This window comes from Chiloscyllium punctatum, chromosome 34 (assembly GCF_047496795.1).
Source record: "Chiloscyllium punctatum isolate Juve2018m chromosome 34, sChiPun1.3, whole genome shotgun sequence".
Taxonomy (NCBI): domain Eukaryota; kingdom Metazoa; phylum Chordata; class Chondrichthyes; order Orectolobiformes; family Hemiscylliidae; genus Chiloscyllium; species Chiloscyllium punctatum.
Window position 1 is genome coordinate 18,615,199 of NC_092772.1, and position 14,178 is coordinate 18,629,376.

General features: G+C 46.7%; 1 long non-coding RNA gene across 1 annotated transcript in view; it reads left to right on the forward strand.

Moving 5' to 3' along the window:
- The window catches only part of LOC140458771 (uncharacterized), a 33,863-nt gene extending 20,475 nt beyond the window's left edge, over positions 1–13,388 (forward strand). Inside the window, exon 2 of the long non-coding RNA XR_011953677.1 lies at positions 7,205–13,388. This is a non-coding gene — a long non-coding RNA (uncharacterized lncRNA). The remainder of the gene's footprint in view (positions 1–7,204) is intronic.
- The last annotated feature ends 790 nt before the right edge of the window (positions 13,389–14,178 follow it).

A 14,178-nucleotide genomic window follows, 5' to 3' on the forward strand; every position in this document is an offset into this window, starting at 1 on the left:
ACTGGCCCGGCCAGGAACACCCAAACACTGCAAATGAATGAAACTAAGGTGATCACCCGGGGAGTTCCATCTACCTTCCAGCCCCTGGGGGTGTATCCAGGCATTATTCACCATGATCGTACCCATCTGTTACAGCCTGCAATCCTAACCACCGGTATCCCGAGATATATCAAGGTGAGTGCGGTTAGGACCACAGCCGATGTGAGAGGAGCCGAATTCTTGGATACCAGGCTATGGGAATGTCATGGTATGACCGGTTCCTTCCCATTTAGGTAAGTATGGTCCCTGGCAATGTTCCCTCTATCTCCACAGTAAGTGGGAGGTAATCATGGTAGCCCATCCAAATACCTTTTTTATACAACTCCGATAATTTGGACTTCATCCTACCTTTGGTCACTTGGGTTAAGTGGAATCCCTCATACCAAGCCCAGGTGTCCCACCGAGAGTGTCCTTACAGCTGTTATTAACCCAGCCCTTGGTGAGCTGCTGTCACTGACAGTGAGAGACGTTGGTGTGGGGGTTCTCCTGGAACAAATATTGAAACTGTTTGTCACGAACCCGGGATGGGACTTTCCAATGTCTGGCCTGCCTGAGCTCCTCCCTCAGCTGTTCCATCATCGCGTTACTGCACAGGGTGTGGTTTTATTGCTCACCATAATCTCTGATTGGGACGTGGATGATCTGATTAATCGTGTTGGCGTGACCCTCCAGTCTGGTCACTAAGTGATGGTTAGCCGGATTCTCCACGAGTTGTCCCATGGTCTCCTCTGGGTTTTCTGTATTAAGTCTTTCTCAGGCTCATTAGAGAGTTGTTGGGTCAGGATCCTGATTTATTCTCCAAATTAGCCAAGTCAGCGTTCTGACCAGTAACACTCCTGCCCTGGGAGTGGACTCGTATACTGTGGCTCAATTGTTAAGGAGTTCCCTTTTCTTTTGTCTCTTAATTACTTTTCTGGGTTCTGTGTTTTCCCTCAAATTTCCCTATCCTTTGTCCCAATATCCCGTGGGTCAGTTGGGAACATGATTATTTTTATGGGGAAGGACACCACTCTGATTACTGTATCCCGGACACATTCATAATGATTATTATCAGTTTGTGAAAAATGTTCATGAAGAAGGAATTCCCTGTGAGTTTAGTGACTAGTCCATTGTGAGAGCCTGGTATGTGTGGGACAAGCTGGGGGAGGAGCCTTCCCTCCTGGTCACAGCCCGTTTTTAATTTTGTTTCTGAGGAATTCTCCCTGGTGGGCTTCCTGGGATATTACTGTCCGAAAATGACCCCTAGTCCAGGCGGGGTGCTTGGTATCCTACTACCATTCTCGGGGAAACCCTACCAATCGCTTCTGACCCCTGAGCTCCTGTAACACAATGTGGAAATCCCTAAAGTCTATTTCGTATTCAGCAATTAATTAGCAGAGAACCCAAGCCTCATTACGGGCACGATTGAGGGGTCGAATCCCAGATGTCCCTCCTCCTTTCTGAGAGATGGGAGACAAAGGGTCGGGCCCAGTTTCTCATCGCTAAGAGAGGTGCAGGTCATATCCCCAAAAATCCAGACAAATTGGACCCAGAGTCTCCAGGTGAAGCTGACAGGGGGAGGGGGGAGCATTCCCCTGGTTGTTGTTCAGCAGTTATGTAGCGCCTCTGCAGGTTATGCCTTATCCTGCCATCGAGCAGTGATAATTGCTGCCTTCATCTCATCATGGATGCCCCTCCCTAGCTGTTGGCCCTCAGGGAGGGCTGAATGGCCTGCTGGACTAAGGCACATGGCGATTCATTTGGTTTGCTCCTCAGCGTCCACTCTGTGTATGACAGACTGTCAGTCAGTATCTGTGCCAGAGATGGGATCTTTTTGGTGCTGCCCACCAGCTGGGTGCCTGGAATGACTGTTGTGTACAGAGTGAGACCAGAAGATGCTTTACACTGGGTAACCACAGGATTCATGGAATCTGAGTTCGGCTGTGGGTCAGGGCTGGGGGTAAAAGGTGCAGTTACCTGGGAGACAGGCAGTGGGAGTCCCCATCTGTGAGCGGGTGTGGATGTGTCAGTGTGGGGCCTGTCATTATCTCCATGGGGAGGTAGAACCCCAAAGGCACACACTATCCCATTCTGGGAGGAGTCCTAGTTCCCTAGGGATTGTATTTGCTCCTGACACCTCCTACTAGGGCCTGATGTGTGTTGCTCCGTGTTGTAGGTGTACAGGACCCATGCAGCTGCTTGGAGCTCATACACTGTCCTTCCAGATTGTCAATGTAACCTGAGGCTGCCTCCCCATCCCCAGAGACCCTCCTTTCACTGGATTGGGCTCTTCCCAATTGGAACTGGAGTAGTCCCATGTGGGTGAGATTTTCCTGCAACGTTCTGTCCTGCTCATTGTGTAGGAGACCTAGCTCGGTCACAGCCTGTAGTTTTCCCTGGGGTGACCGGATCCCAGCTGCCTTATCCCAGCCGGGGCTCCTCCAGGCTATCAGCAGTGGAGTGAGCTTTCCAGCTTCCTTCCCCAGTTCTTTTTGGACATCTCACCACAGCTCCTGTACCAGGAATCCTTCACTGCACGGCCAGGCTGGCTTCCTGCCAAATTCTGCAGGACTGTTTCCCATTTGTCCCGGCTCGTGTTCGTGTTGCTTTGGCCGCTTCTGGATGATGGGACACTTCGGTATGTTCATAGAGTTCTACAGCACGGAGACAGGCTCTTTGGCCCAAACTGGTCCATCCACACTAACCCCGTTTCCCTACACTTGGCCCATATCCTTCCAATACGTTCCTCTCCATGTATTTGTCCAAGTGCCTTTTAAATGTTATTAAATGTATCCTCCTCGACCACTTGCACTGGTAGTTCATTCCGTATGTGTACCACCCTCTGGGTAAAAGCTTTGTCCCCCAGGTTCCCTTTTAATCTTCCCCTTTCACCTTAAACTGATGACCTTTCATCCTTGATTCCCCAAGACTTGGATAAAGACTGAGTGCATTCACCCTATCCATGTCTCCCATGATCTTATACACCTCAATAAGGACACCCTTCAGTCTCCTACACACTAAAGAAAATGTCCTTGCTTGTCCAACCTCTCTCTATATCTGTCTAGTTGAATTCTGGCAACATCCTTGTAAATTACTTCTGTCCTCTTTCTAGTACAATAACATCCTTCCTATAGCAAGGTGGGCAAAACTGAACACAATACTCCAAGTGCGGCCTCAGCAACATCCTGCACAACTACAACAGAACTTCCTAACTTCGATATTCCATGCCCTGACTGGTGAAGGGCCCAGTGTGCCAAAAGCCTTCTTCACTGCCCTGTCTCCCTGAGTTCAGAGAGCCGTGCTCCTGGAATCCAAGGTCCCTCTGTTCCACGACACTCCTTCAGGCCCTACCATTCCCCATGAAACCCCTGTCTTGATGTGACTTTCCAAAATGCTAGATCTCGCACTTTCTGTATTAAACTCCATTTGCCATTTCTAAGCCCAATTTCCCAGCTGATCAAGGCCCTGTTGCAATTGCTGAGACCCTTCTTCACTTATTTTAGTGTAATCTGCAAACTTTCTAATCATGCCTTAAACACCCGCATCCAAATCATTGATATAGATGACAAACAGCCATGGGCCTAGCACTGACCAGCTCAGTGGCACAATGGCTCGGTGGTTGGTACTGCTGCGTCACAGCACTGTGGATCTGGGTTCAATTCCAACCTCACAGGATGGTCTGTGTGGGTTAGATCCTGTTAGGGTTAGATTTCCTACAGTATGGAAACAGGCCATTTGGCCCAACAAGTCCCCACCGACCTGCCGAAGACTAACCCACCTAGAGCCATTCTCCTTACCCAATATTTACCCTGGTCGAATGCACCTAGCAATATGGGCAATTTAGCCTGGCCAATTCATCTGACCTGCACATTTTTGGAATGGGGAGGAAACCGGAGCACCCGAAGGAAACCCACACAGACACAGGGAGAATGTGCAAACTCCACACAGTCACCCGAGGCTGGGGTCGAACCCGGGTCCCTGGCGCTGTGAGACAGCAGTGCCAACCACTGAGCCACCATGCCAGACCAATTGAGTTTGTACGTTCTCCCCATGTCTGCGTGGGTTTCCTCTGGGTGCACCGGTTTCCTCCCACAGTCCAAAGCTCTGCAGGTCAAGTAAATTGGCAATGCTCAATTGCCGAGAATGTTCATGGATGTGGAAGTAAGTTGCGTTAGTCAGGGGTAAATGTAGAGTAATAAAGTAGGGGAATGGGTTTGAGTGAAATGATCTTCAGAGGGCCAGTGGTCTTGTTAGGCCGAAGGGCCTGTTTCCACAGAGGAGGGATTCTATGATTCTATGTCCGCTGAGGCACACCACGAGTCACAGGCCTCCAGTCTGACTGTTACCCTCTGCTTCCTACCATCAAGCCAATTGTGTACACAGCTTGCCAACGCCCCCTGGATTCCATGCGATCTAACCTTCCAAAGCAACTTATCATGTGGAACCTTATCAAAGGCCTTCCTGAAATCTGTAGAGTCTACATGTACTGGCCTGCCCTCGTCAAACTTCCTGATCACTTCAATAAAGAACGCTGACAAATTTGTGAGGCATGGTCTCCCATGCACAAAGCTTTGCTGACTATTCCCAACCAAATGTTGTATTTCCAAATGCATGTCTATCTAATCTCTCAGCATCTTCTCAAGTAACTTACTTACCACGGATGTTAGGTGTACTGATCTATAGTTCCCAGGTTTATCTTTACAGCCAATCTTGAATAAGGGCACAACATATGCTGTCCTCCAGTCTTCCGGGACCTCACCCGTGGCTAACGGTGAGGCAAAAAGATCAGCAGGGACCCCACACGTACTTCCCTCGCCTCTTGAGGTGCCGTTGGATATGTTAGTTCAGGTCCAGGAGATTTATCCACCTTCATACACTCTAATGCATTCAACACATCCTCTCCTGTGATATGGACTGACCCCAAGAGATCATCACTAACTTTCCCAAGTTCCCAAGCCTTCATGTCCTTCTCCAAGATCAACACAGAGGAGAAATAACTCCTGTGATTCTGCACACACATGTCCACTCTGGTCCTTGAAGGGTCTTATTTTCTCTCTATTCTTTTTTCCTTGGGAGGGGGAGATTGCAGTGTTGGGTAGGGATCAGTCAGGGAGGGGGAGATTGCAGTGTTGGGTAGGGATCAGTCAGGGAGGGGGAGATTGCAGTGTTGGGTAGGGATCAGTCAGGGAGTGGGTGATTGCAGTGTTGGGTAGGGATCTGTCAGGGAGGGGGAGATTGTAGTGTTGGGTAGGGATCAGTCAGGGAGGGGGAGATTGCAGTGTTGGGTAGGGATCAGTCAGGGAGGGGTAGATTGCAGTGTTGGGGAGGGATCAGTCAGGGAGGGGGAGATTGCAGTGTTGGGTAGGGATCAGTCAGGGAGGGAGTGATTGCAGTGTTGGGTAAGGATCAGTCAGGGAGGGGGAGATTGCAGGGTTGGGTTGGGATCAGTCAGGGAGGGGGAGATTGCAGTGTTGGGGAGGGGTCAGTCAGGGAGGGGTTGAGTGCAGTGTTTGGTAGGGATCAGTCAGGGAAGGGAGATTGCAGTGTTGGGTAGGGATCAGTCAGGGAGGGGGAGACTGCAGTGTTGGGTAGGGATCAGTCAGGGAGGGGGAGATTGCAGTGTTGGGTAGGGATCAGTCAGGGAGGGGGAGACTGCAGTGTTGGGTAGGGATCAGTAAGGGAGGGGGAGATTGCAGTGTTGGGTAAGGATCAGTCAGGGAGGGGGAGATTGCAGTGTTGGGTAAGGATCAGTCAGGGAGGGGGAGATTGCAGTGTTGGGTCGGGATCAGTCAGGGAGTGGGTGATTGCAGTGTTGGGGAGGGATCAGTCAGGGAGGGTGTGAGTGCAGTGTTGGGTAGGGATCAGTCAGGGAGTGGGTGATTGCAGTGTTGGGTAGGGATCAGTCAGGGAGTGGGTGATTGCAGTGTTGGGTAGGGATCAGTCAGGGAGTGGGTGATTGCAGTGTTGGGTAGGGATCAGTCAGGGAGGGGGTGAGTGCAGTGTTGGGTAGGGATCAGTCAGGGAGGGGGAGATTGCAGTGTTGGGTAGGAATCAGTCAGGGAGTGGGTGATTGCAGTGTTGGGTAGGGATCAGTCAGGGAGGGGGAGATTGCAGTGTTGGGTAGGAATCAGTCAGGGAGTGGGTGATTGCAGTGTTGGGGAGGGATCAGTCAGGGAGGGTGTGAGTGCAGTGTTGGGTAGGGATCAGTCAGGGAGTGGGTGATTGCAGTGTTGGGTAGGGATCAGTCAGGGAGGGGGTGAGTGCAGTGTTGGGGAGGGATCAGTCAGGGAGGGGGTGAGTGCAGTGTTGGGTAGGGATCAGTCAGGGAGTGGGTGATTGCAGTGTTGGGTAGGGATCAGTCAGGGAGGGGTGAGTGCAGTTTCGGTGAATCTGTTTTTTTGGTGACAGTACAGGTGGATGTACAGTCTGTATCTGGAACTGTAACCAACGAATCCACATTGTTCCAAAGCCAACAGAGTGTATGTTGGCTGCAAGATAGAAAGTGCTTTTTGATTTTAAGCACAGCAATACCTGCCATCTGAGAGAACAGCTTTTCAAAAATAGAGACATGTTCCAATTACTTGAGGTTTTGCTGCTGTTTTGACCACAATTCCAATTTACCCAACTAGTTTAAGTTGTGCCCAGGATACCAGAAACCAACGGCATTTGGTTTGATTGTTTTGACACCTTGAAACTGATTCTAAGAGTTTATTGAGTCGTGGGTGTTATATAAACACCCACGACTATTTTGAAAGTCTGAGGGAGAGCAACTGCCATCGAATAGCGAGCAACTGCTGCCGAGCCCAAGAGCGAAATGGCCATCTCGCATCTTCCTCGCAAAGAAATTAGAAAACAATTTCAACCAAAGTACCTTTACATGTACAACCTTCTCACTTTAAAAAAAAGAAACAAGATGGCCCAGCGAGATCAGCAGGCAGACGATTGAATTCAGAGGAACATGTTTGGTCTTGAGATTAAGTTAATGCAATGCTTAATAAGTGTCAAGTTTAATAATTGGAACAGTGTACTTTTGTGGAGTTGGAGTCAGATACTAAGTAGGTAAAAGAAGGGGACTTGGATTTGTGGACAGTTGTTGTTTAGTGTTCACTATTAGAGTTAAGAAAATAATTATAATTTTCTTAATGTATTCGAATTTTAGAGTTCTCTGTCCCTATTATTTTAACAGATTACAGAGTGAACCAAGACTCTCTGGGTGTTTGGTTTAATTAACAGAGAGGTTCGACCTCTGCGTCGTAATTAATGGCAGGAAATTTCTGATGAGACTGTCATGGATAAGCAGCCCAAAGAAACTGGAAGCTTGATGCTGAAAAATAGAGGCCAGCCAGTTCTTTGGTGAGTGGGTTCCAATAATATCATGTAATCACCTGCCATGATTTCTCACTTCACAACAGCTCATAGATCGCTATTTGGGACATTAATATAGGGTTGGTATACATGAAATATTTACAGATTAACTCGTCTGTTTAACTGGATCAGAACCCGCAGAAGAATTTGATTTTTGATGGACACTTAGAGGGTTCCAAACTGATAGGACTTACCCAGTAGGAAATTCCACTTTCCTGGACAATTCCTTTGGATTATGCTAAGATGGGGAATCTGCCGGTTCCCAGCTCAACCCTCTCTCTGCACTGGGATAAGGACTCTCTGTCGGATGTGATGGAATATGCTCCACTTGCCTGTATGAGTGCAGCTACAATAAACACTCAAGAAACTTGACACCATCCAGGACAAAGCAACCTGCTTGATTGGCACCCCACCCACAAATATCCACTCCCTCCACCAAAGATACTCAGTAGCAGCAGTGTGTCCCACCTACAAATGCAGTGCAGATATTCACCAAAGATCCGAGACAGCACCTTCCAAAGCCACAGCCACTTCCATTTTGGAAAATGGCAACAAATACATGGGAACACCACCTTATGCAAATTTCCTTCGAAGCCTCTCACCATCTTGAAGTGGAAATATATCCCTGTGTCAAATTCCTGGAATTCCTTCCCTAACAATGTTATGGGTTGACCTACATGGATAATAGCGGTTCAAGAAGGCAGTTCACAACCAACTTCTCAAGGGGCAACTAGGGATGGGTAATAAATACTGGGCCTGGCAGTGATGCCAACATCCCATGAATGAATTTGAAAAATTGTTTCATGTCGGGAACAACAGGACCCTCCTGTGGCTTCACTAAGGAGTTTTATTTATTCATTATGCAAGGAATTTGTGTCACTCGCTACTTTGCTGTGTTAGTGATCTTCACTCTGAACCGAGATAATGTTGCTGCACAAATAAACCTGTTTCTGCACCAACTTAGGGTCTGCAGCATATAACCAAGTTTTGTGAAGTTATGCAGGAAAAGCGAGTAATCTTCAGGCTGGACTCCTTGAATAATATAATGTAAGAAACTTAAATCATAGATCAACAACAGGAGGATGAAGCTCCAAGAGATGGTGAGGAGCAAAATCACAGACTTCCTCCTGCTCTCCATCTCTGGGTCTCTGTGCTGTAGATACTGCACAGAATGCAGTTTTGTTGCCCACCGTCATTATTGCTGGTTCACCCTGTGCAGTATCTGCAGGAACAGGATGAGGGAGGAGTTCAGACAGGCCAGCCAAGGGAAAGCCCCACAGCAAATTTGTGACAAATAGTGTAAACATTTGTTCCAGGAGAAGACCCAGCCCAATATCTCTCACTGTCAGTTTAAATTACATTCCCTATAATATGGAAACAGGCTCTTCAGCCCAACAAGTCCACACTGGCCCTCTGAAAAAGAACCCACTCAGACCCATTCCCCCACCCTATATTTACCCCTGACAAAGCACCTAACACTATGGGCAATTTAGCATGGCCAATTCACCTAACCTGCACATCTTTGGCCTGTGGGTGGAAACCCATGCAGACATGGGGAGAATGTGCAAACTCCACACAGACAGTCGCCCAAGGCTGGAAATGAAGTCATGTCCCTGGTGCTGTGAGGCAGCAATGCTGACCACTGACCCACCATCCACCCCAATTACAGCAGCTCACTAAGGTCTCGTTTAATGGCAACTGCAAGGGCACTCTCAGTGCTAGGGATTCCAATTATCCCAAGTGACGAAGTTAGGATGATGTCCAAATTAACGGAATTATATTAAAAAATGTATTTAGATGGCTTATCATATCTTCCTCCCACATAATGTGGAGATAGAGGGGACATTGACAGGGACCACTCTTAAGTAAATGTAAAGGAACAGGCCATATGATCACATGCCCATAGCCTGTCATCCATGAATTCGGCTCCTCTCACATCAAGCTGTGGTCCTAACTGCACTCCCCATGATATATCTCGGGATAGTGGTGGTTATGATTGTAGTTTGGAAAAGGCACCTATCCCCAAACATGGGTATGATCCTGATGAATACAGACAAGGGCCTATAAGGTAGATGGAACCTCCAGGGTTATCACTTTATTCTTATCCATTGATGGGATGTGGGCATCACTGGCTGGGCCAGTGTTTATTACTCGTCCCTAGTTGCCCCTTTGGGAAGGATGGAGAATGACAATAAGAGTGACATCAGTGATACCTCCATTGTTGGAAGCCTAACTTGTTCACTCAGTCCCCTTCCTCCAGGAAAGCCCTTCATGTGCCTCTGGAACCTGGGCCATGAGTGATGTGGAATAAATGCTGACCTCGGCAGCAATGCACACATTCAGTGTGTATGAAGAATCATATTTCAATCAGTGAGTGAAACGCTCTTTTTTAAAGAGGGCAGCTCCTACTCTAGAGAACAGAAGAACAGCTCTGAGATATATTTTCATACATGGAATAAACTGGCTTGATGCAGCATTGGTTGAAATTATTTGTGATCTTGTGACGGGGCTCACGGTATTTGTGTGGGCAGCATTATTGCTGAGAGATCCCAGGTTCTGTTTTTTGTTATTTCATTATGATATACTAAAAAGTAACGCTCCTTCATAATTGGGATTAAACTTGTTATTGTAATGAGTTTGTTCATTGTCAGAGTTTTGACACAAAGCTGAGCAATGCTGTCGTGTCAGTCTCCCAAAGGAGCTTTCAGACAGTATAAGGCAGCATCTCTGGGAATGCATCAGCCCAGAGTTTCAAACAAGGAGCTTGTCAGCTGCCTGAAGGGACAGATCACCTCACATGGAATCATGCATCGACCAACTCAGCAGGTGGAGAAGGTGTTCGACACCATCCTGGTTATTATTGGTGTTTCTGGTGTGGCATAAAGACATTTGGACTTACTTTAATCTGCTGTTGATCTGCTCTCTGGTTTTACCTTTTGAACAACAACGTCACCATCTTATTGACTGGTCAGCCATATCCAGACCCCAGAACAGTGATAACAATCCAGTGAGCAGCATTCATGGTACAATTTTCCATTGACGGAGACTCTCAAAGTCACTGCTGCTGAAGAATGTCCTGACTTAAGTATTCTCTCATCTGTTCTGGTTTCGTATATTCTGAAGGTATGAAGAGAAATCATGCAACTTAGTACTGAAGAAGGGTCTCCGGACTTGAAACATTTACTCTACTTTCTCTCTCACAGATGCTTGCCAGACCTGCTGAACAATTTCTGTTTTTTGATATACAAACGAAGCCTGTGTTCACAAGGATCTTGAAGGATAAGGGCTGATCTGAGTGAAGTCCTCCAAGACATTAACAGAAAAAGATAAATGATTTCCATTGGCTGGCAATTCTCTAACGAGGGGGCACAGTCTGAGAATGAGAGCCAGAGCGTTCAGGAGGAATGTTAGGATGCACATCTACAGACAAAGGATGGGAGAGGTTTGGAACTCTCTTCCACAAACGACAGTGGATACTGGAACTGTTAGTCAGTTTAAATGAGGAAGTTTTTTTTTAACAAAGGAACTGAAGGATACACGTGTTTTGATTTGTGAAGCTACATCCATCTACCATGTCCCCCAGAAATGTTCTCGTTCTCACAGTCTCTGGTTAAAGAATTCAAGTCTTGACAGATTGCCCTCCTGGTCTCTGTATGTTGAGGTGTTTGTCATGTACAGATGTATAGATTTAGAGTGTAAATATCACCACAGTGCAAACACACCCTTGTTGTCACTAAGGGAGCCCTAAATGCTCTGTTACACTGCACTTAGTCATAGAGATGTACAGCATGGATACAAACCCTTCGGTCCACCACATTCATGCCAACCAGATATCCTAACCTAATCTAGTCTCTATTGCCAACACCTGGCCTGTATCCCTCTAAACCTTACTATTCATATAACCGTCCAGATGCCTTTTAAATGCTGTAATTGTACCAATCTCCACTACTTCCTCTGGTAGCTCATTCCATACACACACCATCCTCTATGTGAAAAAGTTGTCTCCTTAGGTCCATTTTATATCTTTCCCTCTCACTCTAAGCCTATGCCCTCCAATTTGGGACTCTCTCACCCCAGGGAAAAGACTTCGTCCGATCCATGCACCTCGTGATTTTATGAAACTTGAGAAGCCTCTGATGCTCCAGGGAAAACAGCCCCAGCCTATTTCAGCCTCTCGCTATAGCTCAAATCCTCCATCCTGGCAATATCTTTGGAAATATTTTCTGAACGCTTTCAAGATTCACAACATTCTTCGATTGGAAGGAGACCAGAATGCACGTGGCCTAACCAATGTCCTGTAAAGTCACAACATGACCTCCTAATTCTGATACTCAATCATCTGACCATTGAAGGAAAGCATGCCAAATGTCTTCTTCATTATCCTATCTGCCTGCAACTCTACTTACAAAGAACTATGAACCTGCACTCCAAGGTCTCTTTGTTCGGCAACACACCCTTACCATTAAGTGGATATGATGTGCTCTGATTTGCTTTTCCAAAATGCAGCACCTCGTATTTATCTAAACTAAACTCCAACAGCCACTGCTCGGCCCATTGGCCCATCTGATCAAGATCCCATTATACTCTGAGGAAACTTTCTTCACTGTCCACTGCACCTCCAATTTTGTTGCCCCCTGCAAACTTACTAACTATACCTCCTACGTTTGCATCCAAATCATTTATATAAATGATGAAAAGCAGTGGACTCAACACCGATCCTTGGAGCACACCACTGGGCATAGGCCTCCAGTCTGAAAAGCAACCTTACACCACCACCTCTTGCCTTTGAGTCAATTCAAATGGCTCATTCTCCCTGTATTCCATATGATGTAACCTTGCTAACCAGAATTCCATGGGGAACCTTGTCAAGCACCTTACGGATCCCGTACGGAGTCCACACGGATCCCGTTCACCGCTCTGCCCTCATCAATCCTCTTTGTTACTTCTTCAAAAAAATCAGTCAAGTTCGTGTGACATGATTTCCCACACAAAAAACCATTGCTACTTTAAAATTAATCAAATTTTATTCACGGATGAATGGGCACCACATAACAATCAACAGACAGGAGGGTTCCCTCCCAGTTGGGGAACGCTTCAGTGGTCCAGGACATTCAGCCTCGGACCTTCGGGTGACCATCCTCCAAGGTGAACTTCGGGACAGGCAGCAGAGGAATGTGGCCGAGCAGAGTCTGATAGCTAAGTTCGGTACCCATAGGGAGGGCCTCAACCGGGACCTTGGGTTCATGTCACATTACAGGTGATCACCATTACAGTACACACACACACACACAGACACACACACACACACACACACACACACACACACACACACACACACACACAGATATTCCTACACACACACCCTCACATGCACACGGACACACGTACACACAGACGCGCACACAGACACCCACACACACCCTAATAGACACACATACTCCCAAACCTGCACACCCTCACAGACTTAAGACACTCTGCACTCACTACACACACACAACACACTTTCTCACACTCACAACCCCCACCCCAGACAGGCACACGCACAAAGACCCACATGCACACATATACTACATGTAGTTTGCTCAAAAGCTACATACATTCATGTAGAACTCTGAGCTCAAAACTGCATGAATTTATGTAAAACTCTGTTATCTCACTTTTTAGATTAGAATCAATCTAAACATCAGGTCATGGACAGAGAACACAGGGGGACAACACCTTCAACATATTGTCTAGCTATCACCATTGTTAACAGCTAATCCGAGAATGCAACTTTTAAAAAAAGGGTTTTATGATTTACCCATGAAAGAAGTGAAACTATCACTGTATTCTAACAGATGAAAGGCTTAACAGACAATCAATTTTTCAATGTATAATTTCAGTTACATCACACTGTAAATTTTTGCTATAAATTCTGTGTTACGATCGAGCCCTCCACAATCACCTGATGAAGGAGCGTCGCTCCGAAAGCTAGTGTGCTTCCAATTAAACCTGTTAGACTATAACGTGGTATTGTGTGATTTTTAACTTTGTACACCCCAGTCCAACACCGGCATCTCTGAATCTTAACCAATCAAAGTTGCCTTATTTAAGACTTAAGAAATCAAGTGTCTTCCGGCTCTTGTCTCAATTTTAATGTTTCTTGCAAGGAGTCACCCATGAAGGAAGCGTTGCTGCAGCTGTTCCCAGTTTTACTGAGATCACAGCTGGAGGACTGTATCGGGCTTTTTAAAATCTCTTTACCACAGAAAGAATTTAATTATATGAGAAGGTGTACGGACACAGCTCACACAGTTGATTCCTGGGATGACCGGTTCATCCCATGTGGAAATGTTGCGCAGTTTGGATGTATACCCTTTGAAGTTCAGCAGAAATAGGCATGATCATATTGAGACATAACTGACCCTGAGGGGAATTGACAGGGTGGATGCTGAGAGGATGGATCCCCACGTTGGGTGTGTCGAACTAGGGGAACTGGAGAATGTTTGAAAATGTGATCTCTTCCATTTCAGACTGAGATAAGGATGGATCTGATAATGTGTTGCGCAGAGAGCAGTGAAGGCTGAATCTGATAGATATTTGATCAACTAGACAGCCAGTGCTTATGTGGGCCAGGTTTGAGGGGGTTGAATGGTCTACGTATGTTCTGATTTGTTGTGCATCATGTCATAAGTAGGAGGTGATTTGGTGCAAGGACAATCACTTTAAATGCAAGGGTGCTCCCATTTCAGATTGAGATGAGGATGCTCCTTTGTCCTGAGGGATGTGCTAACTGTGGCATTCTCATCTGCAGGG